This window comes from Lepidochelys olivacea (genome assembly GCF_965140295.1).
Source record: "Lepidochelys olivacea isolate rLepOli2 genome assembly, chromosome: 2".
Lineage (NCBI taxonomy): Eukaryota > Metazoa > Chordata > Testudines > Cheloniidae > Lepidochelys > Lepidochelys olivacea.
The window spans coordinates 18,557,631-18,583,483 of record NC_140412.1 but is presented as its reverse complement, the minus strand read 5'-3'; positions in this window follow the sequence as shown (position 1 = coordinate 18,583,483).

Below are 25,853 nucleotides of genomic sequence, written 5' to 3'. Positions count from 1 at the left end.
TAAACACAGCATTAAGATGGAAAGCAGCACTATGGGCAGAGGTGATTTGTTTTAGAGTAACCACACTGAAAGCTAGGAGAAGTGTAGTCACTTGGTTCTGCTACTTCCTCTTCAAAAAAGAGAGGAACTCAAGTTTAATGCTGGAACTGTCAATAGCAATGACAACCCCATGTTAGTAAAGAGAGTGAGGAATAGAAAACTCAGAGATTCAGATCATAGATATGTACTCACTTTCTTATTACCATTGCTTCTGACAGGACTAGAGCATATGTCCACTCATGCTGCTTTCCATACTCTGATATACTATACAAAGCTTCTACACAAACTGGTAGGAACTAAGGGGGGATCCACAAAGATACTTAGGCACCTACGTCCTATTTTTAGGCACAACAGCAATCCACAAAACTCCTGCTCGGCTGTCACCTAACCTTGTAGGCCTCGACACTCACTCTGCACCGAAGGTTTTTTTCCTCTGGGCACCTACACTGCAGCCTCACTCTAGGTGCCTCTATTCTGTCCGAGCAGGCTCACTGTTGCCTCATGGTAGGTGTCCGAGCACCTATTTCCCACCTCAGCCCCTGAGCGATTCACAAACCAGGAAAGACAGACATTTCGCTGCTCAAGTCACATGTAGGAGGGCCTGATCTAGTAGGCAGCCTCTGAGCATGCTTACTGGATTTGGCCCCTCAGGCAAGTTCACACAAACACAGAATGACTGCCCCCTGTCCCTTTCTCTGGCTCATTTAAATATGTTATTGTTTAATTAAAGCAGAACAACATGAAGAGGAGAAATGGAGGGAGACTATTCCATAGCCCAGTGAAGAGGCAATCACCTGAGAGGTGACAGATCTCTGTTCAAATTCCTCCTCCTCGGGAGGAGCAGGGGACTTGAACTGGGGGCCTCCAAAATCCTGGGTGTGAGCACCCTATCTACGAGGCCAAAGGTTATAAAGGAGGGCCTCCTCGCCCCTCCCCAGCTGTTTTGTTTCAGGTCCCTCATGCACCTCAGGTAGCCAAACGCCTATCTTTCCCCAGTTCATGGAGCACTAGCAGAGCTAGGTGCCTCCCTGCAGCCCAGATGTAAATGCCTATCTGAGAAGGGCAGGGCTTAGCACACACACCTCCGGTTGGAGTCTCCCATGGGCTACTTTAGGCAGTTCCCTATTTAGCATGCTGGCTTTGTGGATCGCAGTCTAAGGCACCTACTGTCCTCATTTATAATACAGGGAGCCTGAACTCAGGCTTTCATAGAATCATAGAATATCAGGGTTGGAAGAGACCTCAGGAGGTCATCTAGTCCAAACCCCTGCTCAAAGCAGGACTAATCCCCAATTTTTGCCCCAGATCCCTAAATGGCCCCCTCAAGGATTGAACTCACAACCCTGGCTTTAGCAGGCCAATGCTCAAACCACTGAGCTATCCCTCCGGATCACAATATTGTTCCTGTGACTTTCTGGGCCCCTAAAAGTTAGCACCAGCATTGCAATACCTAAGTCCCTTCATGGATCCCACCCTTAGAGCTGTGCATGGATACGTGGACTCAGTGCTGGGCAAACAAAAACTTTAATATATATTTATAGTGGATCCTTGGGCTCTAAGTGGCTGCTTTACACTGCACTGCTTGGCATACTTCACCCACAAAACCTGTCCAAACAGCCCAGGGAGGATCGCTCCAGTGCAAGGGTGATCCTCCAGAGGCATATGGCCAACATGGGGGCTTGCATGCCACAAAATCCAACCTCCTGCTGCCAAAAGCATGATTAGAGAAAAGGAGAAGTGAGCATGCCCCCTGGGCTATGCTGATCCTGGGCTTTGATTTTGGTCCTTGTGGCCACTAAAAGCCTGTGTACGACCCAAGGGCAGGCTGTTCTAAAACAGCACAAGAAAGAAGAGATTCATTGAGCAGCACCAAGATTAGGGAAGTGCAAGGGAGAGATTAAAGTTACACTCTGATTTGTCCTCCATGCAGTTTGGATGAACTTAAGAATTTAGCCCATAATGTTCTCTGCTGCCCTCCTATGGCATTTCCCCCCCAAACTAGTTGATAAAAGTGGTGGCTGATTGGGAATATGGGTGCCATCCATCCTGAAATGTGCAAGTCAGTCTCAGATTTTCATGGATCAGTCTTATCCTACAGCTTGAAGAACCTTTAAAACCTCATATCTAGGGGCCAATCCTATTCCAACTGATGTCCAAGCCATAAAATTCAAGCAGACGCTGGATCACACTTTCTGTTTAGGTTGGATGCAATATCATGGCTGAATAGTATCATGTCCTCAAATGACCAGATCCTGTCGTGTCCTCATGGTGCAGCTAGTTTGTCCCACTAAACACATGTAAGCTCACATAACCTTGCCTGAGGGTTGGGGACTTGGGCTATTGAGGACATTGTAAGCAGAGCTGACAGAAGAGCCCCACTGAAACAATAGAAAGGTTTATTATAGTACTTCCACTGGAGTTTGCTGTTCTGAGAAGCTGTAACAATCATGTCCCCCAAGTTGGGCACTCAACTGAATTACTTAACATTAGCGGATACTTTCAAAAAGTCATCCCTAATGACTAGAAAAGCCTTGAATACCATTAATTTTGCCTCAGATCTTAACTCCAAGTGTTCCCCTCTATCATAAATGCCTCTGAACAGCTTATTAGAATAATAGTAACAGAAACCAAGATGAGACCACACTTGCTAGTTAGTATCACATAAATGGTAGGTGGCAATAGTTGCTGTCAGCGACGTCACACAGCTGAACATCTCCAAGTTTGTTTTTATTGTACAGCACAACTCCAGTGTAGGAGTCTGAAGACAGATTTGACAGTGAATTTGTGGTTTTACTAATCTGCTCTAAAATGTTCTCCAAAATTAATAATTTATTTTAAAAACGTATATAAGTCCCAAGCCCAAGGGAGTTAGGCACCACGAACAGCTACAATTGTTCTATTACTTTTAATTTTAATGGCAGCCTAAGGGAGAAAGTCAGAAATAATAAAATAAGGGAAGTTCTCTTTTGTCATTTGTACACAGCAATCACAATCTGGTGCATTGTCCATGAACAGTAGTGTTTATCCAGGGGGCCCATTAAGTTTTCCATTACATGTCTCAATGTGGAAACCAGGCTTTTCCCCACATCCAAAGATCTTTTTTTTTCCATTAAGACAGATTTTTACTGTAAAATCTTAAGAATGAAAGATAGCAGTTGCTTTTGTAACAATCCTTTGTTATATTGGAGCAGTTCATATCAGCTTTCTGCTACAGATGAAACGAAGGTTATGTTTTCCCACTTTCAGATTTCTCTGCTCAAGTCACCCTGTCTAGCATATGGGAGACTGCTGAAGTAGTTGCCTTCGGACTGCACTGTCCTTTAAGGCTTTACGCATTTGATTTCAGCAAGTACAAATCCTGCAATATAACAGATATTACCTCACCAACCTTGTCTCTTCAGAAATATAAAACACGTAACAAACATGAATAAACTATGTAAATTTCAAAGCGTAGAGACAAAACAAAATGCCAAGGTCAGATTATCCTATGCTTACAAGAATGCCTGTAGGGTTTTCCCCAATACAGTAACAGCACTTGACATTGTGTGTAGCCCTTCACTCCAGAATATCAAAACACTGTTTTTAAAAAGTAGCTATTATGTCCATAAGACAGATGCGGAAACTGAGGCACAAGGAAATTAAGCAATTTACTCCAGCAAATCAAGGCCTAAATTGGGAAAAGACCCGAGATCTTCTAACTGCCACTCTCATACTCTAACCACCACACTATGCTGATTGCATCAGTCATTTCTTTTATACAATTACTTGTACCAAATGATTAGGGCAATTCCATAGTCTGGTGTGGCCTAGGCCCTAGGACAACAAATACAGCACATCCACAGCTAGTGGACAGTTCCTGAAGGTCAAGAGATACCAGAGGGTAATAATGTTGGCCCATGATCAGAGATAACGCTGATATTACAACAATACAGCTTCTTTGTTTTGATATCATCACTGCCTTCCTTCTGCATTTCTGCCTGCTCGTATGTGGTAGGGGAGAGAAATAGACCAATATTGGCAGGTGTTGAAATTGCACTACAAAAAGGATTGTAAAATAAGGATAAAGGAAGGTCAGAAGAGAAACTGCAGCTTTTAATTTAATTGTACTTTGTCCCCATTATAAAATAGAGCAACATCTCCTGTGCTATGCTGCGTCTTTGATTAGCTTGTTGAGATGAGCACAATACAGAATTCTTCCAGTAACTAGGGGTACAGATTATTATTGCATTGGAAGGTAATTCCTCATTAGATGTGCCACGGTGTTCTAAAAGCTATTGGTAGCAAAAGTGAAGTGGAAGAGTGAAAGAGAAACCAGTTTAAACAATCCTCTAGACAATTCAGCATTGTCCAACTCAGGAAGCAGTGGCTAGAAAGAAGAATTCAGAATGACAGGACCTTTGACTAGGTTCAAACCGAGGCTCTGTGATTCATTTTGGCTACAGTCAGCAAGGGTGTGATTCAAAGCCCACTCAAGTCAAGCCCACAAAAGTCCTTTCACCTCCAACAGCCCCAGACTCTTTAAACGTGCTTAAATACACCCTATTCAGCAAAGCACTTAAGCAGGTGCTTAACTCACATTCAAGGTACTAGATTTAAGCAAATGTTTACATGTTATGTTGAATAGGAATGGACTACTGAATCGGAGTTTATGTGACCTCAGGCATAGAGTCAGACTTTAAGGTCAGCAGGGACCATTATGATCATCTAGTCTGACCTCCTGCACAACGCAGGCCACAGAATCTCACCCACCGACTCCTGTAACAAACCCCTAACCTATGTCTGAGCTATTGAAATCCTCAAATTGTGGTTTAAAGACTTCAAGGCATCTTACTTGACCCTCCCTTCTGCCTTGGTTAGCTCAGCGGTAAACTTTGGTCAACAGCGAGGATCTCACCCAAAGCTAGATATTGTATCGGTAGTGAGTTTTCATGTCTAGCCATCCACTCTTCCCCTTATAATAGTCTGACTCAACAGTATTCCAGCTAATGAATATAATCACTGTTACAGGCAAGAAAGAGACATTTTAAAAAGATAGGACTAATCACCCTCTGCCAGAAAGAGAAAACTATTTCTATAAACCCAATCCTGCAGTTCTGATGTAGGCAAACTCCACTGATTACAATGCGAGTTGTGTCGGCCTCAGGAATGTAAGATCAGCTTTTAATTTGATTATGTCCTTCACTGAAATGTTGTTGCTTTTTTAATTAGGTGCTGACTTCATTCATTAATAGAAGTTATTAGAACATCATTCTACGCATAATTGTTTTGACTGTGTCTAGTTGTCCTCCAGGGACATAGTCAGAGGATCACTTTAATTCTGCTTAGCTGTTTTCCCCTCTACAGTTTCACTTGTAACATCTTCTTTAGATCACATGAGATTCAAAACAATTGTTTTTCAATGGTAGACTAGCTAGGTGACTTAGTTAAAGGACCTCTGCTAAATGGCTGGGGAAGAGGTATTCTCTAGTGCCGAGTCTAAAAGTCAGCATATAAGCACAAATTTCACCAAAACAATAATAGGCAAAGCCAGGTGTAACATGGGCATGAGACAGTTGTTCTCAACCTGCGGCCCAATCAGCACACAGCTGTGGCCCATGTGATATCCTCAGAGCCATACAGGTAGTATTGGATACAGCCCACATTCAGTGGTCTGAACACAGCTGCCTGGTGAGCATGCAGGAGGGGGAGTTCAGTCAGGAGTGTGACAGCTGCCTATACAGTAGAATCTAAACCAGAAAAGCAGTGACTTAGTCTTCATCAAAACATTTTGCTCTCCGCTGTCTGCATCATGGGCGTCTGTGATTTTGAGAGCTAAGAACTATGCATGCATAGTTGTTGAGGGGAAACAAGACCCCTGTGCGCATAAACCTATAATGTAGTCAAACAAGTGCCTCAGGACAAGGGAAGAGCTGGGTAGAGCTTCCCAGATAGGAGGTAACAGTCAAATAGAAGTGGCCAAAATGCTAAAGACTGGATGTCCTGTAAGATCATGACATTTAAGAGCCCAGGGCCAGACCATGAACTGGTCTGAAGCAGGGTTTGACCCCAGCGATTCACATGTGTAGTAAGAGAACGGTTCGGTCCTAAATGTTCAGTGGAGAAATTAGGTGATTTGGGGCATGATGCTTCACTGCCCCAGCCCTGGTGGACCAAATCTTCAGCTGGTGTAAATCAGCATTGCTTCATTGAAATCAATGGAGCTGCACCCTTGTGCAAAGTGGGTGTAAAACATTACCAAATAAGGAGCCGGGAGAGAACCACTGAATGGATTATGTAAGGGCCTGATTCTGCAAGCTGTTGTGTGCCCTCAACTCCTATTAACTTCAGTGGGACCTGAGGGTGCTCAGCACTTTGTAACATTGAGACTTGTTTCTGCCACTGTTCTGCTTCTGTACCTTGGCGCCAATTTGAAACACTCCCCCAGTCTGGTCTTTGGATCCATCTACACTGCCCGCCCCCACCACCCCAAAAAAGTTTGTGCTCTTAACTAGGTTACCTAACCTGTTTTAGCTATTTCAAGTTAAAAGAGCAGTGAAGCCAGGGCAACTCCGCTTTTAACTCTCTTTAGCAGCTTGAGTTCAGCCTTAAGATTTCCTAGAGGTTTTAACTCGAGCTACTAACCCAAATTAAAAGCTGAGTTGCTGTGTCTTCACTGCTACTTTAACCCAAGTAAGTAATGCAAGTCGGCTAACCCATGTTAAGAACATTTTTTGCAGTGTTAACATACTCTTTGTCCTGCTCAGTGGAGTAAAAGCGATGGCTTGATTCGCCAAAACCTGTTTTTTGTGACATCCAAATGCACTTTCATTTATAATCTGAGCAGGGTTGAACACACAGCTTCTAAATGGTGGGGGAAAAAAACCTCACAGACATTAGTCAGTCAGTGTCACCAGCCATATGTCTATATGTCTAACACACTATATTTAATGCAATTTACATCAATGTGCTCCTAAGGGTCACCATCTGAAGAATACCATTACTTGGTGCAGGGAATTTTTGAAATAACCCCCAATTTTCTATTAGACCATACCATCTTCTCAACAGAAGATCATTGTATCATTTTTTCTGCAGATTAAGGAATCCCAAACCATGATCACATAATATATTTGGATTTAAACATAAAAAGCATGTATTATTCACTATCTGTCCCAAGACACTCAGTAAGCTAGAAGCACAGACATAGCCTAATCCAGTACTCGTATTACAGGCAAAACTCCTACTGACAGCAAAAGGAGTTTCACCTGCATAGGGAATATGGAAGTAGGTCCTTTTCGTGTCACATGATCATTGCCAGGTGTCTGGAGGACAGACAGAACACAGCGTCAGGCCTTGATTCAGGGAAGGACTTGAGCACAGGCTTGACATTACAAAAGTGCTTTGCTCAATCAGGGGAGAATAGCAGAAAGGTGGTGTAAAGGAATGTCGGACTTCTCCATCTTTCCCTTCTTTCAGAACTTGAGCGTGACATCTTTGAAATCCTTACCACATACTAAACTTAAATCTGGCATCAAATCCAGCCCTTTAAAGTTTACAGTCAGAAAAGCGACTAAAATAGACATGGATATTCCATTTTTTGAAAGCTTTAAAGTATATTTAATAGAAGAGAAGATTTTTCTGATCAGTCTATAAACTCCACATAAGAACTGAAAAATTATGTTGCATCCTTTCTGCTTTTTTTATCACCCGTAATAAAATTTATGCAATCCAACCTTAGGTGAATATTTTGCTGACAAAGCATGAGGTATAACAGAACCCAGCAATTTCCCCTCTGCAACAGTGTTGGCTGTGTATACGCATTATCATGTAGTCTTTAATTACATGATCACCTTTCTTAATCCTAAGAATTTGTAATTGACTTCAGTTAGAGATTTTACTGCAAATATATCTATTCATTAAAGTCTTATTCCCTGTTCTCTGTAAGTCTTGGTGTTCCCTACAGTAACGAATAATCTGAAATAGCACTTCGCAAATTCTGTTAGGGGAATTAATGACAAATCAACCCTTCCAAAGATTGATTTCTAAGACTGAAGAGAAAAAAAAAAAAAAGGCGCACACGGAGCTTTAAAATAAATGGATTCAGAATTACAGTTGTGTGTATAATGTTCCTTTCCCAATACAAAAGGAGAAAAATTAATATAGGCCCTTAGCAACTCAAAGATTTTTGTTCTATTTAAAAATGTTTACTACACAGGTTGGGAGCTGCATTTCTCACTTTGAAGCAAAGTTAACTATTGCAATTCGTTAATTGACAAGTGTAGCCACTGAATGTTGCCGTCAATCCAGACTCAATATTTTACACTTTTACCTTTAAAAACAAAAATGCTCTATTAGCTTTACGTGGCTCAAGAACAATACACAGAACTACTCTATTATTAATAATCTGTTTCCCCTTCAATAAAGCTTTTTGGATATTTACTACTGTCCGATGACCTATTCATTGATATGTGGGAATCAGAGTACCGTAAGTTAGAGCACAACACTATCCTTTGGGACAGAATCCAGAAATAACCATCTATTTGATATCAACCCAAGGGATTTCCTAAGGGAATGGAAGCACCATGACAGTGCAAGTCATCAATGGTTTAGGAAAATGAGATAAATCCATGTCTGAGGATCAGATGCCTCAGGAGATTAGCAATGTGACATGGAGCCTTCCTCCTGTAGGTCATCAGTTCATATCCAGTCCAGTAGTGATTGGAAGCCATTAAACATCTAATCGTTTTTGGTGGTCTATGTGGCATGAGAGAGAGATTCCTAATGGACAGGTGTCCACATCACAAAGCCACCAACATCCTCATTGGGAGTCTCAGCAAAAGGAATAAAACTTGATAGACAGAGACTGAATGAACCACATAGGAGGTCCAGGGAAGAGGTACACTAGTAGGGTGTAGTAAGGTATCTTGCAGTGGCTAAGATGTTGCCAGAGCACTTGTGTTTCCAGGGCTGCCAGTCTGACTTTAGATTTCTTGCCAGCACTTAATTAAATAAAATAACATTTTAAGGCACTCTATTTTAACCCTTCTTCACTACCTTCGTTAGGAGAACACAGGGAACCTGACAAAGAACTTATCTCCAAACTTAGCACTCACAAATGGCATCCAAGCCTACGTCCACTGGGTCTCAATAAGTCTTGGAGAAGGAGGAGGAAAGGGAATGTGGTCTGCAAAACAAGATCATGCGTTATTCTTACACACAGTTCTGCAAATTCTAAGTCCCCAAAATGCTACATGCTGCACGTATCTACTCACATTCCAGGTCTGCTAGAGGAGACCAGAAGCAAAATATATAGAGTGCCTCCATGGGTATTGGTTAGAGGTGACAGAAGACCACTGAGGAAGAAAGCTGGGGCACATGGCCTGCAGCATGAGGTAAAATAGCTTGACGGTCTCATTCTGGCACCAAGCCCTTTTATCTCTGGATCTCAGATTCCTCCAATACTATGTAGGGGATGCAGATTCATGGAATCTGCTGCTACCAGCCGTGAATTCAGGTGCATTTTCATACCTGCATTTCAGTTAACAACTCCTTCATAGCACATGAGCAGCGACAACATGGCCCAGTTTTACTGTATATTCTATTACAGAGCAAGCCCATAAAGCGTCGAGCTTCCCTCAACTCCCATTGAGTAAAAGGTGAGTTGAGCATGGTAAGTACCTTGCATGATTCAACTCTTACTGAGCGGGTCAGTTCTGAGTACAATGGGCTTAGGTACACTTATACAATACAGATGTGGAAAGAGTTCTTAAAACTATGATTGTTTATCATTTGAATTCTCTTCAGATTTACTTTCAGATAGTGATTCAACAATTTACATTTAATTCCACCAGTCTAAAAACATAAACCTTAGAACTTTGTTATAAAAATTGTGTTCAGTGCTGCAAATGAATCATAAAATTTTGTGGGGGTTGGAGGTAGGAATTCTTACTTTTTAATAATTTACACTGTACTTGTAGTGAGATGTGAAATAGCCTTTTCAAGAATATCAGAAAAATATCCAGCCACAGATGTTGCCATCTTAAAAAAATGTCATAGGCCAGGAGTGCTGGAACAATTTGTGTAGTGAGGGTGCGGAGAGCCATTGAACCAAACTGTAAACCCTGTCTATAATGGAAACCACTTCATGCCAGGGGGTGAAGCCACACTCCTAATTCCAGCACCGATGTCAAAGGCTTTTTGAACTATCATGCAAGCATTTATGAGCAGAAAGTCATTCAAGTATCTCTAGAAGATTGGAAGTTAGAGAAGAAGATCCCACTTTGACACTGCTCATTTCTCCTCCTTGTGAGAAGCAACTCCCTTCCTGAGGCTAGCCTCTCCAGGATCTGTAAGATTTGCTAAAGACAAATTGTCTTTGGCATTGTGGTCCAGCAGATACAGTGCTGGCCTGGGTGTCAGGAAAACTGGATTCTATTCCTGCCTTTCCCACTGGCTTGCTGTGTGACCTTGGGCAAATCATTTCACCTCTCTGCTTCTGTTTCTCCACCCACCCTTCATCTATTTACATTGTAAGCTCTCCAGCACAGAGGTTACTCCCCCTATGTGTTTAGAGAATGCACAGCAAAGTAGGACCCCTATCTCTTTTGGGGCCTTGAGGCATTAATATAAGTAACAGCAACAAAGAACTTACAGTCTAGGGTGGAGAGAGAGAGAGAGAGAGATGAGAAAGGAAAGGTTTGCTGTAACAGGATCACTTGGTTACTCACTTTTGGTACCAGTATGTACACAGCTAGCTATTCCAATGGATTATCATCTATTGTAATGCATACAGATGCAGGTGAAATGTCAGACTTTGGGATAAAGTTACATGGTGGTAGGGGAATTTGTCCTTCAAAACACCCTTAGTATTAATGGCAGATTGATCAAGTAATTTAAACTCACAAGGGATACAAACCCTTGCTCAACTATTTTCGCTTTTTGAAAAGAGTTCAGTTTTGTGAACCAAGTACAGATACATTTTATTAAGCCTTTTAAAGGTCAACTGGATAGGAGAGAAGATGGGTGATGAATGTTTAAGGTACAGATTAGATACATTTTCTAATCTGTTTGCTCAGGAGGCTAAAGTGACTTTATAGAAGTAGTTGGTCAATATTTTAGAGTTCTCCATTTTATCTGGAACATATTATTATGTGTTTTGAGCCTGAGACAGGGAACGGGGGGGCTGGATAGGGGTTGGGGTCCCAGGCGGTCAGGGGGGACATGGAGCAGGGGGCGTTGGATAGGGGGTGGGGAGGGGTTGGATAGGCATGGGAGTCCTGGGGGTCCTGTCAGGGGGTGGGGGTGTGGATAGGGGTCGGGGCAGTCAGGGGACAGGGGGAGTTGGATAGGGGACAAGTGGGGTGCCAGGGGGCGGTCAGGGGACAAGGAGCAGGAGGGTTGGATGCGTTGGGGATTCTGAGGGGGGCAGTCAGGGGGTAGGAAGTGGGAGGGGCGGATGGGGGCAGGGGCCAGGCTGTTTGGGGAGGCACAGTCTTCCCTACTCAGCCCTCCATACAGTTTCACAACCCCGATGTGGCCCTCAGGCCAAAAAGTTTGCCCACCCCTGTTCTAGAGACAAAGCCACTTCAAAAGATCCTCTCTAGCATTAATGTTGCAAAGAAGGCTCTTCCCTTCCCACACGGGAATACATAAGAAGGATTTGCATTGCTTAGAAATGTAAGAGGAAGTTGCATTAACTCAGACATTGACTTTCCTTACATTGTGCACATAGGATCATGCCTGCTAGAGATAAGTGGAAGGGGAGGACCCAAGAGCCTGTGCACTATGCAAATGATCTAGAGGCAGTTAATCCCTAAGAAAATGAGAACCTAGAAACGCCACAAAGTCCACTAGGCAACACGCTACACAAAAATCCATGGAGCAAACTAAAATTCCTCTTTGCTACCTTTAACAGAGCACTCTCTCCAGCAGCTCTGGACAAAATAGAGAACACTGGGCCGAATCCTGCACTCCTTGTGAATTCAAAACTCCCACTGAGGTCCAAGGATATAGAAGGATTGCAGAATCAGGCCCACAGTATGTGACGGGTCTGCAGAAACAAGTCCATTATATTCAATGTGTTCACCTGAGCAAGTTCTTCCCTTTCAAGCATCCCGATTCTCCTCCCTTGTCCCCTAGAACTGGCTGAGCTACCATGAGAGACTATGGAGAGAAATCGTGCTGATGTTATATTGGTTGCACGAGAGCAGAAGAGTCCAGTAGTAAGACCCACATACTAGCAGTCAACGACAAAAAAGCATTTTCAGTCAGAATATAAACAAAGAGCGCAAACTACTGTGGGTGGCTAGGTCTGGTAATACAGCACATCAAGTAGATTAGATATAAGGCCCATCTTTTTGTTATATGCTTGTACAGCTCCTAGCACAATAGGGACCTGGTCCATGACTGGGGCTCCTAAGAGCCACTGCAATACAAATAAATATTTTAGATGTACTATGATTTATATTTTATACACACACAAATTTATCTGGTAAACACTAATCACATAAACAGAAAAACTGGAGGTGGACCTGAACTAACCCCTCCCCCAAAATTCTCAGGGGGCGGTCTCCTTCCCTTCTTCAGACCAAAGTTTTCATGGTATTTGAAACCCCCTTCTAACAGAAATTAATTTCAAACCAGCAACCATAGCAAAGATACTTGGTTCCAATCCTTAAATAGATATTTGAATAGCTTGTTCATTCAGAGGGAATCCTACTAATGTTCTAATTTGATAAATTGTCTTTGGCAAGTGCCTGTGGATATTTGTGATACGTGGAGCATATTAAAGAGAGAACGTGGCTCCTTACAGTAAATATTTCTTGAGGCCTCAACAAAAGCAGAGTGCCAGATGAACCTACTAATGGCAGCAGATCATATTTTCGGGACACGGCCAGACCGTTAGAGGCAGTGAGCTGCCTTAGGAGTCATCTGCAAACACAAAACGGCAGCTTTTGCCACGAACAAAACTGAATGGGGGCAGAAGGTTTGAGGAAACAAGCTTGGTGCCGTGGTTTACTTTTTAACGTCATGCTGGTGAAAGGTTCCAGACCCATAGTCTGAAAACTAACACCCCCCCTCCGGTATATGCTGGCAAAGGACACGGCCTGCTCCCTACCATCATGTTTCAGCCCTGACCTGGAGTTGTGTGCTATAAATTACAGATTCATCTATTAGCCGTAACTCTATTGTCTCCAATGGAATTACAGTCAGAGTTAAAATGGCTCTACATCATCAGGAGTGCACAGAAGAAGAGCTCCTCAACCTGTTGGCTGCAAATGGAGGGATGGATTTGGTGCTGCACCTCCCTGAGGCACAGTGCAGAAGGCACAGCCTGAGGGGAGGAAGGGCAAAAGATGGCTTTCAAGCCACCTTTGCACCACATGAATTCTGGGCTGGCTGGAGGCCTGTGCAGCCCCCTGCATAAGATCGAGCCCCTACGAAACTGCTCTAGTTTATGGCTGCTTATGGAGCAGGCCAGGCTTTCTGTAGCGGTCAAGAAGCCTCCATCATGACCCTTATGCCAAAGGCTGCCAGGAGGGCAATCTAGGGCTGCATATGCTTGCACCACAGAAATTCTCCCCCTTGGTTACAGTGACTGTACGGTTTCTATATATCATCAAAATGGCCTTACTGGGACTAGAGTGGAGGCCAGAATAGGCCGAAGAGCATTTTACAATGCCTAAATAGCTGTTACAATAACATTAAGTTGGGTATTCATGGTAGACTGTCTACACTTGAACTAGAGAGTGTCTTCTCTCTCATTATGTGAGAAAGGGCATCAATGTGAACATCATGATAGAGAGGCCAGCCCTCTGCAAACTTTTCAAAAGGGCTTTAAGATATTGTTTAACTTGATTTCCAAGTGACCCTTAACACCTGTAGACAGGTTGGGGATACAAGGAAAACTCCCAGAGGTGGAGGATCTGCTTGGATCTGCGATGGCATGGCTGAACAAAGCTAACGTTAACTATCAGGTTTATTTTTTGGTTGACTTTCAGGTAGTTATTAGTTCTTAGAGTCCAGCTCTTGGGCTTCTCTGTGCCATGTTAGAGGACATGATTCTAGGAATCTTTGTCCCCAGAGGTCTCTTAATACAAGTATCCTATGGAGCTAGTAACAAAGCTTTGCTTTAGGTTTTGGGTCTGGCAATGGCCTCCAATTGTTCTGTTGGAGATAAGGAACAGCCCTGAGACTCTAGAGGAAATGTCCACCAGTCTTCAGCTGGAAGGATGCGACAGCGATGCAAGGCCATGGAGGCTGAAGGAAAGATATATAGGAGAGCGAGGTATGTGTGTGTCGGTGGGAGGGGGGGAAATCCAGAAACCTCTAAGAGAAGCATAGATTTGAGGAAAGATATAAAAAGGAGCATCTAGACATTGCCAGGCCTTCTGAAACTTTTTGCAAAGATACAGGTCTCCCTGGATTCCAGATTACTCCCTTGACACCATAAATCCCTTCGTGTCCTAGGCAACCTACTGCCAAGCAACTAACTAACTGTGGAAGCAACTGCTCAGCAGTGCTATAATAATCTGCACATTCCCAGAGGTTATAATTTAGTACCCTCAAATAAAGCAGTTTAAAATAAATAGTGCAAAAAAGAGAAGTGTACTGTATTTCCAGAGCAGTGAAACAGGAAGTCCAGCTCTGCTGTCAATTTTTTTGACAAGTCAGTAGTTCCTCAGTTGAGATTTCTTACCATCAGACATGGCAATGTTACGAATTCAGGACATGACTTCCAGTTCATCTGACTTGATTATTCTCTGTGTTTCACTCACTAAAAACTTCCTTCCCCTTTTTGGTTCACGGCTCCTGGGCCATGCAGCCGTAATTACTGTAGCTCAGTGATTTTCAACATTTTTTCATTTCATCTCCTAAAAAACGTGGAGGTGCAGACCTCTTTGGAAATCATCAACAGAGTCTGTGGACCACAGGTTGAAAATCACCACTATAAGAAAAAAAAAACATTGATTTCATCGATCTAAAGGGTCACAGTCAAGGTTGATGGGACACAAGTGACTAACATGGTCCCATTTACACAATTTGTAGCTTAGAAACTCAGAGTGAAAGTGGTTAGTTTTCTCACACAGTTGTCCCACTAAGGTCAAACAGGTTGACTAATATTAGTAACTGCTGACCAGTGTGGGTAAGAAATTCATTGTGTTCCTTTTTAAACACGCCTTTGGTACTGCCACAAACAGTGCATGAATTACTATCCATTAACAGCACTTAGAAAATTGCATCTGGCTTTATTTAGCGTGCCTGGTTTGAATTACACAGAATTGAGGCTGAAAAGAAAGACCTTTCTGAGGGGACCATTGACAAGAGGGGTTAATTTTTAGACCTACTAATGGTGACGTTAAAATTTAAAAGAAAAAAAAAAAAAGTCTTGCAAGCAGTTTTATGTATTCTGGTTACAACGGCCTGAGAATTGTTTGTATATTGGTCCCCACATTTTGCAGTGAGTGATTCCAACTTATCTCACAGTCCCCTTGGCAGTTACTACAACTGACCTAAGTATTTTGGAGGCACAGAGTGCATCTTCGCTTCCAGGGTTCCAGTGATTATTGCTGACAAATTCTTTGTGGTATTACAACAAATTAGGTTGCGGGTTAGGTTTCCATTATAACTCTAGCATCCATATTATTTCTTAAATACAGAGGGTGGGGGTCTAATGGTCTGACAGCCAGGTGAATTCCAAGTTCTTCTCAGTCTAGCTGAGCTTCACTCTTACTGAGTCTCTCTCAATAAGAGCCAGGAAGAGAACCCAGGAATCCTGACTCTCAGTTTTCTACCCTAGCTAGTAGATTTTATATCCTCCCTTTTTTAGGCAACAAACTTTGAAAAATAAAGGAGAGCTTGCACATTAGGTACCATGGTAATGAACACCATGCAGATAGATAAGAAAGAGAGATGTGTTGCAGTACTTTTGCAAGTAAGATGGGTTTTGATGTACTTTTTGTTGTTAGAAATGCAGCACAATTCAATACAAACTTCAAACCAAAGGAGCCAGTGGAAGCAGGAACCACATTGATCTATTAAAACACATGGCCGATCCTACAAGGATCCTTCAGCATCTCTTGGGTGGAAAGATCCTAGGAGGGTGAGAACCTTGATATTTAAATAAAGGGTGAGTATAAGAGTATGGACCAGAAAGACAGCCTTAGAGCTTGCGGCACCAAAACCGAAACTAGCTTATACTAGGCCACATAAAGAGTCAGTCACAGGTTAGAGGGGTTTAAGTTAGGTTTGTACTATCAGGGTAATTTTCAGATTTCACTTTGCACAGAAGACGCTAAGGCAAAGACACTCCTTTTCCACTGGGATACAAAGGCTCATGTTGCTGAATCCAAATTGCTGCTCCAGCAACTTCTAATACATAGGTATGGTCAGTATAAGTTTTCCAGCATTCTGAAGCAGTCCTAAGGCCCAGAATTGTGCCCGTACAAGTTAAAGAATGAGGCATCCATGAGTTGGTCATCTCAGTTCAGTTCCTAGGGGAACCGTGTCTCCATTACAGAAGCCACCACCACACTTGGTGCTTCCTCAGCGAAGAGCTGTGCTTAGACACTGTAGTGATGAGTGCCATGCAGAAACCTACATTAGCTGATCAGACAGATATGGCACAGAGCCTGAATTAGCTTTGCCTAAAGTTAGGCCTTCTAGGGCAGGGTTGAGACACAGTGACAGGGCACGGTGGGTGTCAAGGTTCCTCCCCCACTCTGAACTCTAGGGTACAGATGTGGGGACCTGCATGAAAAACCTCCTAAGCTTATCTTTACCAGCTTAGGTCAAAACTTCCCCAAGGTACAAAATATTACACCCGTTATCCTTGGACTGGCCGCTACCACCACCAAACTAATACTGGTTACTGGGGAAGAGCTGTTTGGACGCGTCCTTCCCCCCAAAATACTTCCCAAAACCTTGCACCCCACTTCCTGGACAAGGTTTGGTAAAAAGCCTCACCAATTTGCCTAGGTGACTACAGACCCAGACCCTTGGATCTTAAGAACAATGAACAATCCTCCCAACACTTGCACCCCCCCTTTCCTGGGAAATGTTGGATAAAAAGCCTCACCAATTTGCATAGGTGACCACAGACCCAAACCCTTGGATCTGAGAACAATGAAAAAGCATTCAGTGTTTTACAAGAAGACATTTAATAAAAAATAGAAGTAAATAGAAATAGAGAAATCCCCCCTGTAAAATCAGGATGGTAGATATCTTACAGGGTAATTAGATTCAAAAACATAGAGAACCCCTCTAGGCAAAACCTTAAGTTACAAAAAAGATACACAGACAGAAATAGTTATTCTATTCAGTACAATTCTTTTCTCAGCCATTTAAAGAAATCATAATCTAACACATACCTAGCTAGATTACTTACTAAAAGTTCTAAGACTCCATTCCTGTTCTGTCCTTGGCAAGAGCCAGCATACAGACAGACCCAGACCCTTTGTTTCTCTCCCTCCTCCCAGCTTTTGAAAGTATCTTGTCTCCTCATTGGTCATTTTGGTCAGGTGCCAGCGAGGTTACCTTTAGCTTCTTAACCCTTTACAGGTGAGAGGAGCTTTCCCCTGGCCAGGAGGGATTTCAAAGGGGTTTACCCTTCCCTTTATATTTATGACACAAAGATCCTCAGCTGGTTGGCCTAGCTCCATGTGATAGGTTACTCATGCAGAAAGGGGGCCTATCTTGGCCACTGGAGCTAGCAACTGATAATCCAACCTATAGATCTAATCAGATGTTTAGTGATATTTGTAGGCAAACAGAATGAACTCTCCCCCCTCCCCCGGCTCTGGTGAAGTGAGGGAAGAGATGTATTTTGTTACAGGCCAAATGCAATGCTAGGCCCTGCAGCTGAAAGGTACCGAGACCCCTCCCCTCTTCAGTGTCCTTAGAGAGTTCCAATCATAAAAAGAAAGAATTTCCATTTAGACTTTCACTGGAGCTAGGCTGACTTATCCAGCTGTGGATCTGACCCTAACAGAGTTCCATGCACTTTAGCAAGAAATTCTCCCTTACACTCTCCCAAACCAAAACACAAGAAATACCTTGTTTGGGCCTCAAATAACTTGATCGCTGCCATTTATCCTACAGTAACTTTCACTAAGAAGAAATAATAGTTCATCAGAGTGACTACGGCTTTTCTACACCCTGCAAACTGCATTAAACTTCTCACTGGCCGCACTAGCTAAGCCTCTTACATCTCTGTCTGGCCTGTTCATATTTAGAGGCACAGCAGTAAGGCCCAATTGTTTTTTCTCAGGTCTTCCCATGTCTAGGCCTTATTAATTGTGCTCTCTGTATTACTGAAAATCCATTACATTGCTTCTTACCAAGCAATGTAAGCTACAGATCTTGTTGAAAGAAACACATACTCTAGACTGTATCAGCAACGTTTTAAAAGGTGCTTACTGGCTGTGAGCCTGATCCTGTTTCTGCTGGACCCAGCGAACTTGTTGGAATGCCTGTTTGAGTAATACACTCCCAGAGCTGCGATTACTTTTCTCTCCTGACACTGGAGAATCTGCATAATAGACATTTCACTGTTCCCACTGCACAACTGCCTCCTGCAAGGTTTCTTGCACCTTCCAGTATAAAACCTGGTACTGGCCACTCTTATAAAGAGCAGACCAGATAGACTATCTGGTCCAAACCAACATGGCAATCAAATCCCAGATCCCTTCAGAATTTATTTCTTCTTGGAACAAAAAAATACAGGTTTAGTGATCTTGCTGTGATGAAAGCAGATCCCCCTTGACATTTCCTATTCCTATCAGGCAACTGATGAAGTGGCAAACACAAGACCTATTCCTCTTGTCTTTTTAAAGGGACTTTAAAGAATGGTCCATTTACAGATAATAGCTCATTTATTCATTGGTCAAGCTGGGCAGCAGAATATGACGTTCTAACCACAAACCAGGCAAATCAACTAGCTATAATTATTTTGTTAATTTCCTCTGTATTTCACCATCATTCCTTTTGAACCGCACTGTAACTTCTTCCTTAAGAAAGGGAGGTGGCTCTTGCAAACAGAAGTCATGCTTGCAGCTCACAGCCATTGTGCTGTCCCTTCTCAGACAGGGAAGTACAAAGCCCCAAAAGCAGAAGTGCTTCTCTTCTCACAGGCCAGTCCAATACATTTTTGGCTCTCAGGCTGAACTTCTAGCTGTGTTAGCCAATAACAGGTGCAAGATTTGCATTAACAATAACAAAGATTCAAAGGTCTCAAACCTGGCATCTGCTCTAACATAAGGGGACAATCTGCTTTTAGTCAAAGGAAAACTATCCAGATCAGTCTGTAATAAACTGGCCCTCCAATATCATGTCAGTCGCTGCAGTCAGATACTTGGATAATCACAAACAGCCTCGGAGGAGCATGCATACACCCATGCATGCATGAGGAAATGTTAGCCTGCAACTCCTAGCAACTGACAAAACTGGCAATCATCAATTAAGAATGCTGGGCTTCAAACTGGGAGTTACTGGAAATTGCAGTGATTGAAACTAGGAACGTTATCCACTCACTGGTGTTTCCTTGGGACTGACATTTGCTGTGATTATCTTTATTTGCAAGGGAAGAACATGAATAGTACTTAGCACTTACACAGCACTAGTATGTCTTATGTAATGCTAATATTCCAGTGTTCTAGCCTTATTACTTTTCATCTTCAATTCACTTTACGAACATTAACTAGCTGATCTCCACAACCACATCCATCAGGTAGGTGGACAGACTTAATCCCATTTTACAAGTGGGGAAACTGAGGCAGACAAGCCAAGTGACATTGAGGTCACAGAGGGAGTCACGATCAAGGTTAAAAGTATAACTCAAATTCCTGCCTCCCAATCCTATGCTTAGACCACTAGGACATCTTCCCCACAGACTATGCCTCTTTAAGCCCTATTTCCACCAGAGGCCCCTTTACAGTCTGATTCTTCTGCAATGTAAGCTGGTTTAAGTCAGGGTAACTCCACTGCCTTCAGTGGAAACAGGCTCGTGTAAAACAGGTGTAACTGAGAGGAGAATCAGGCCCCGCGGATCCGCAGGTGGATAAGTCCAGCCACGCTCTTCTTTGTAATTTACTTCTCTGAGCCGTGAGCAGTCCCATCAAATCCACTCTCGTGCCAATGGCTGAGTTTTCCATTCTTTGCACCTTTTATTGCTTGATCAACAAACTAAGGATTGTGGGCTATTGATTTGTATAGTTATTTTAAAGCCAGGGGCAGGGAGAAAATCCCTTTATTGTAAACAAACCTTTTGATTGAGATTTGATTATTTGCGTATTTATGAACTCGCTTCTTTTGCCATCTCCACTGAGCGCAGACAGCAAGGGCTCAGCATTTTGTAAAGAAGCTCTACAAAAATCAATTGAATTGAATGCAAACCCTTTCTTTCCCTAACTCTGCCAATTCCTCTGAGAAGCTCCCAAGCCATTCTTGCCTTATTCTTCACTCGCCAGTTTTGAGAGTTTCAAACAAACGGTCTAAATTTCTGAGATCATGTTTCCAAAAGGCTCCGACAGAGGCACCTTTCCTTACTGCTCCAACAAAAAGGAAATCTACTGGTTTGATTACTTAGCTTTATGCATCATTTGTCATAATCATACTCAACCTCCTGCCTTTGCCCCCAGAAAACTTGGGACTTTTGCCATGAAAAATATAGCACGTGGACATTTCAACAGGTGTCCCCCACCCTAGCTAAATTAACGTGCTTTGAAATCCTCTGCTAAAAAAAGGGGTGAGAAGATTATTGGGTTACTAAAGCTGCATGAACACCCCAATGCGGTGGGTAGGTCTGAGCCCATGTTGCAGGCGGGAGAACAGAAGCACTGTGACTTGCCCAGGTACAGCACATAAGAGGCAAAGCCAGGAATCCCCAAGAGTCCTGACCCCAGGAGCCTCTGTACTCTTCCAGCCCTTCGAGAAATTTTGAACTCAAGGGCCAAGTGTAAGAGAAAGATCACCAGGCAAGCCCAGGGGCTGCTCGTTTGTCTCTTTTTAGAGGAGAGGGGCGTCACGCCAGTGCCATAAAAAGAAAACCTTCCCACATCAACCTAACAGCGATGGATAAAAGTGTCCTGGGTTTTCCCTATGAGGAATTTCCACCACTCTGACATTTGCGAAACCTCTTGCTTCCTTCCCTGACCCCACACCCAGTGTGAACCCAGAGAACTAAAACAAGCACCACAATAGACCCCGGTCTGCATCCTTTGCACTCAAGCCAGTTGACTAGGACCCCTTTCCCTCATCGCCAGTTGTCCCCGCTCCCCCTCCTGGGGGCTGGAACTCAGAAGCCAGCTATCAAAGGAACACTTCCTTTTATTTCTAGGACTAGGAGTGAGAGATGGAGCAGGAGCCCTCATTCCTGCTAAGCAACATTTCCTTAAGGCAATGATGGTTCCTGGTGGAAAACCTTCAAGGTATCCCCCTCCTCCCAATATCATGGTATGTGGAGTACTTAGCAGAGAGGTTTGTATGCCACTGTTAAAAACAGAACCGCCCCCATCTCTTTCTCTCTCACACAAACCAGAAATAAACGTTTTTTAAAGCTGAAAGAGGAAGTCGCCCTTGAAGACAGGCGGGTGCCTAACACTATGAGGAAGTAGGAGAGTTCAAAGATCTACCCCCACGCCCCAGTTCCTCAAGGCTGCAGCTGTTGCTTTCCAGCCCCAAATGACACCGATTAATTAAACCAGTGATTTCGCCCACCACAACCGACCTAGCATTGGACATAGCCCTTCGGCGAGTCCCACACTCACCCCCCAGGCCATCTTCACCCCCCTACGGAGGAAACCCCAGTCTTGGCCCTCGGCCGAAATATAGCCCTTGCGTCTCGGGCTGGTTTTGATCCCAAGCCAGGACGCGCCCGGCCCCCCACGCACGCCTGGGCGCACCCACAATGGGCAGCGCATCTGGGCATTGCAGAGGCGGGAGGGGGGGGACATGCTCGCCGCCGCCGCCGCCGCTTCTTTCACCGCATCCACCCCGGAGCAAACAATCGTGCTCGGCTCGGCTCCTCCGGGCGCCGTGTCTTGCGGGAGGTGAAGCCCTTCGTGCACGTGCATCGTGGTGTGGGGAGCGTCTCGGTAACGGGGGCGGAGAGCACACGCAGGCGGCTCTAGGAAGGCACACCTGCGGGCCGGGGCCGGGGCCGGGGCGACCGGCTTTGCTCCTGGCACCTTGTGTCGGCAGAGGAAGCGCCGTCCCATCCCTGCAAAATGCCAGCCCCAGCCATAATCCCTCCCCGCCCAGAGCAGCCCCCCCCCACACACACACACACGCTGCAAGGCACCGGAATCGAGCCGAGCGCCCCGCATACAATGAGGTCACGGTACCTGGGGCCGGGAGCGGGGCCGCCGCGGGAAGAGGCAGCTGCTGCCGCCGGCGAAGGGAACCGCGGGTGCCGGCGCCCGTCGCAGGCTTCCGGGTTGGCCCGCGTCAGCGTCACCGCCCCAGGTTTGCAAAGCGGCCGCGGCGGCATGAGACATAACTATAAAAGGAAGAGACTCACGGGGGAGGAAGAGGAAACCCTGTTTACCTTTGAAAAGCGCAACTGCCCTGGCCTGGCAGAAACAGCGGCTCCTTTACCACCCCTGCAGGGGCGCCCGGGAGCGGCTCCGTGCACGTGCAGCAGGGAAGCAGAGATCCCCCCCCCCAGCTCAAAAAGCGGGGACTGCTCGCAGGGGTGGCCCATGACACGAGGGATCTGACCCTGCAAGCTGCTGGGCAACTCCTGGCCGCACGAAGCACCCTCACGCCCCCCGGGAGTTGACCGGCGCTGAGCACCTTGCAGGATGGGGGCCCTAGGGTGCTGTGAAGTTCAGTATTTGTAAAGCACGCCCAGATCTTCACAGGAGAAGTGCAACAGAAAGCATTTGTTTAGTGCTGGATTTATTTCACCCGTAGGGATACTCCAAGCACGCTCACAAGGGCGATCGTAAAGTCCAGACATTTTCTTTCCTTGTTTCTCAGACAGAAGAATAACCCACGCTGCAGCTAGAGTCTGGTTGGTTTCATTCACCCACTGAATACGCCCACTGGGGGTCTGATTTTCACAGCTGATGAGCACCCCCAGCTCCACCCGAAGCCAGTGAGCCTGATTCTCTTCTCACTTACACTGGACTAAACCCACTAACTTCAATGGCATCGCTCCTGTTTCACATTCGGGGGAGAGGAGAAATAAGCCAAAGGAGAGGTGGGCAGGAGTGTTTAGCAGCTCTGAAAATCAGCCTCTAAGCATCCCTGGAAGGTGGGTCTAGTGAATGGGACCACTAAAGTCACGTGTAGACATGAAATAACAGCCATGCCCGGCATGGATTGCAACCAGTGGCTACTCCTCTCGTTACCTGTCCGACTACATGCAGACATGCCTGCAGCCGCGAATACCCAGTGAGCAGAATGGGGTTGAAATAAACCCAATCTTTCAGACATTTAAGCGCAAAGCTAATTTTATGGACAAGGGCTCCACTTTAGGAGAGCCCTTAAGCATGTGATGAAGTTCATCCCTATTAAACAAAACACTTAAAAGTTTGTGCTCAACTTTAAACGTGCTTAAATCCCCCTGAAATCAATGGTACTTAAGCTCATGCCTGAACAGAAGCATGCGCTTAAGTATTTACTGAATCGGGATCAATTGCTGCATGAGAGACATGAGCAGCTCTGTTGAACTCACTGGAGTTCCTCCCCTGTATTACATTTGTCACATGTGTAAGCGTTTGCAGGATCAGAGCAGAAGGCAATCAGAGGTTTAGTGCTGGCTTTACAGAGCTGTGTTAGAGACTCAATGGGCTGGTTTTGCTGTTGACAGTGCTCATGCTATAAATGTCAAGTGTTGGTCTGGTGCTTGATTGTTACTGCCACAGCACTGAGCCAGAATGCAGCGCTGGTGTGAATAAATGCTACAAGCGAAACCACAATTGAAAAGGAAGGATTACGCTCTAGACACACCAACATACAGGGGTTAGTACTTGCACACAGGCGGTCACCAATGAGACACTATCAACTGCAACCTGCAGTTTTAATTTTTCTTCTCATTTATTATACCCTCTTGAAAGCTTTTCTATTAAAGAAATACTGACCGCTCCTCCGGCTTTTCCTCTCTCTTCTGGCAGCAGAAGTCAGAGTAGCTCTATACAGCTCGGTTCCCCATGTGTGCTGCAGCACAATGGCTGAGGCACCCAGGATCACGCAGAGCTCTAGAAACCCAGGAGAATTCGATCGTGTCACCCTTCCTCCTGGAGCAGCACTTTGCTCCTTAAATAGTTCCCCTGAAACATAGTCCCCCTCCCTGGGGGGAGGGATAACTCAGTGGTTTGAGCATTGGCCTGCTAAACCCAGAGTTGTGAGTTCCCTCCTTGAGGGGGCCATTTAGGGAGCTGGGGCAAAAATTGGGGATTGGTCCTGCGTTGAGCAGGGGGTTGGACTAGATGACCTCCTGAGGTCCCTTCCAACCTTGATATTGTATGTAAATGGGAGCCACAGATGACTCCTTGTGAGTATGGGTGGCAAAATCAGGCCCCCCATTTTGTTAATTCATTGTAGCAGACAAAAGATCACAAAACCGTAGCATTGTGGGAACAGCAAAGAAACAACCTTCCATCAAAATATTTCTCAATTCTGCAAACACTTATGCACATGCTTAATTTTAGGTATATGAGTATTTCCATTGACTTCAGTGGGATCACTGCTGTGTTTAAAGTTCAGCGTTTTCAGGACACATTAGATATTCTTTTCCACATTCAAAATAAAACCAAGGTCCTGTCTATCTATGGTAGTTAAGAACTTCATGGCACTTCCCCCCATCCCACCCCCAACCAGGAACAGCGACGTCATACCCCAGTATCTTATACTGATGCCAGTTTCTTAATAATACTACAACAACACTCAGAGGCCTTGATCAGGATTGGGGCTCCATTGCGTTAGGCAGAGCACACACATATGCTAATGAACAGTCCCTGCGCTGAAGAGTTTACTTGTTAGGCCTTGATCCAGCAAACCCTGATGCCACGAGTAAGTGTATACACATGATTAAATTTCTAATAAGTAAAATCAGGTCTTTATGTAAGACAAGACACAGGAGGACGTAACCAAGCCTGTGAGAGAGAAACAGGCTCACAGAGACAGGAATGTGTGGTTAGAAACACTATGTTCACTATGAGTTGGTTTCAAGTCATTTAAAGAGATTTTTAAGAAGCATTAACAGTATATGAACAAAAATAACCCCTATAAGTAATCCCTAGATTGTAAACTCTTTGAGATACAGCACTGTCCTCTTACAAGTCTGTAAAGTGCCATGCACACACCTGGTGCTATAAAAATCATGCAGGAATTTTTTTTAACATGAATAAGGCCACATATTTTCCCCTAATCTGCTCTGACCATTTTTGCTGAAACTTTCCAAAAACAGTTCAACCTGAGGCAGATATCTGGTATGGAAAATTTCAGCCTAAACAGTTAAAGTTTAACAAAGCTATACACAACTGAAAACAGGGTCTTCTAATGGAAAGTGTTAAGGAACCTTACCTATAAATGTTACTACCTACTGCCTATAATAAGGATAATTTACATGGGCTCTGATCCTGCAATAGGTGCAGACCTTGTAGATCTCCACTGACTTCAGTGGGGCTCTGTAGTTGCCAGTGTCAGCCCATGTCGATCCAATCACAGCATCAGAGGCTAACGTTCATAGTAAATACTTTCCCACACTCAGCCCACTCTTGCAAACTGCCTGTGTATCATTCCTTTATGGCCCCTTTCACCATAGTATCTGAGCTCATAATCATTAATGGACTTATCCTCACAACTCCTCTGTGAATTAAGGAAGAACTATTATT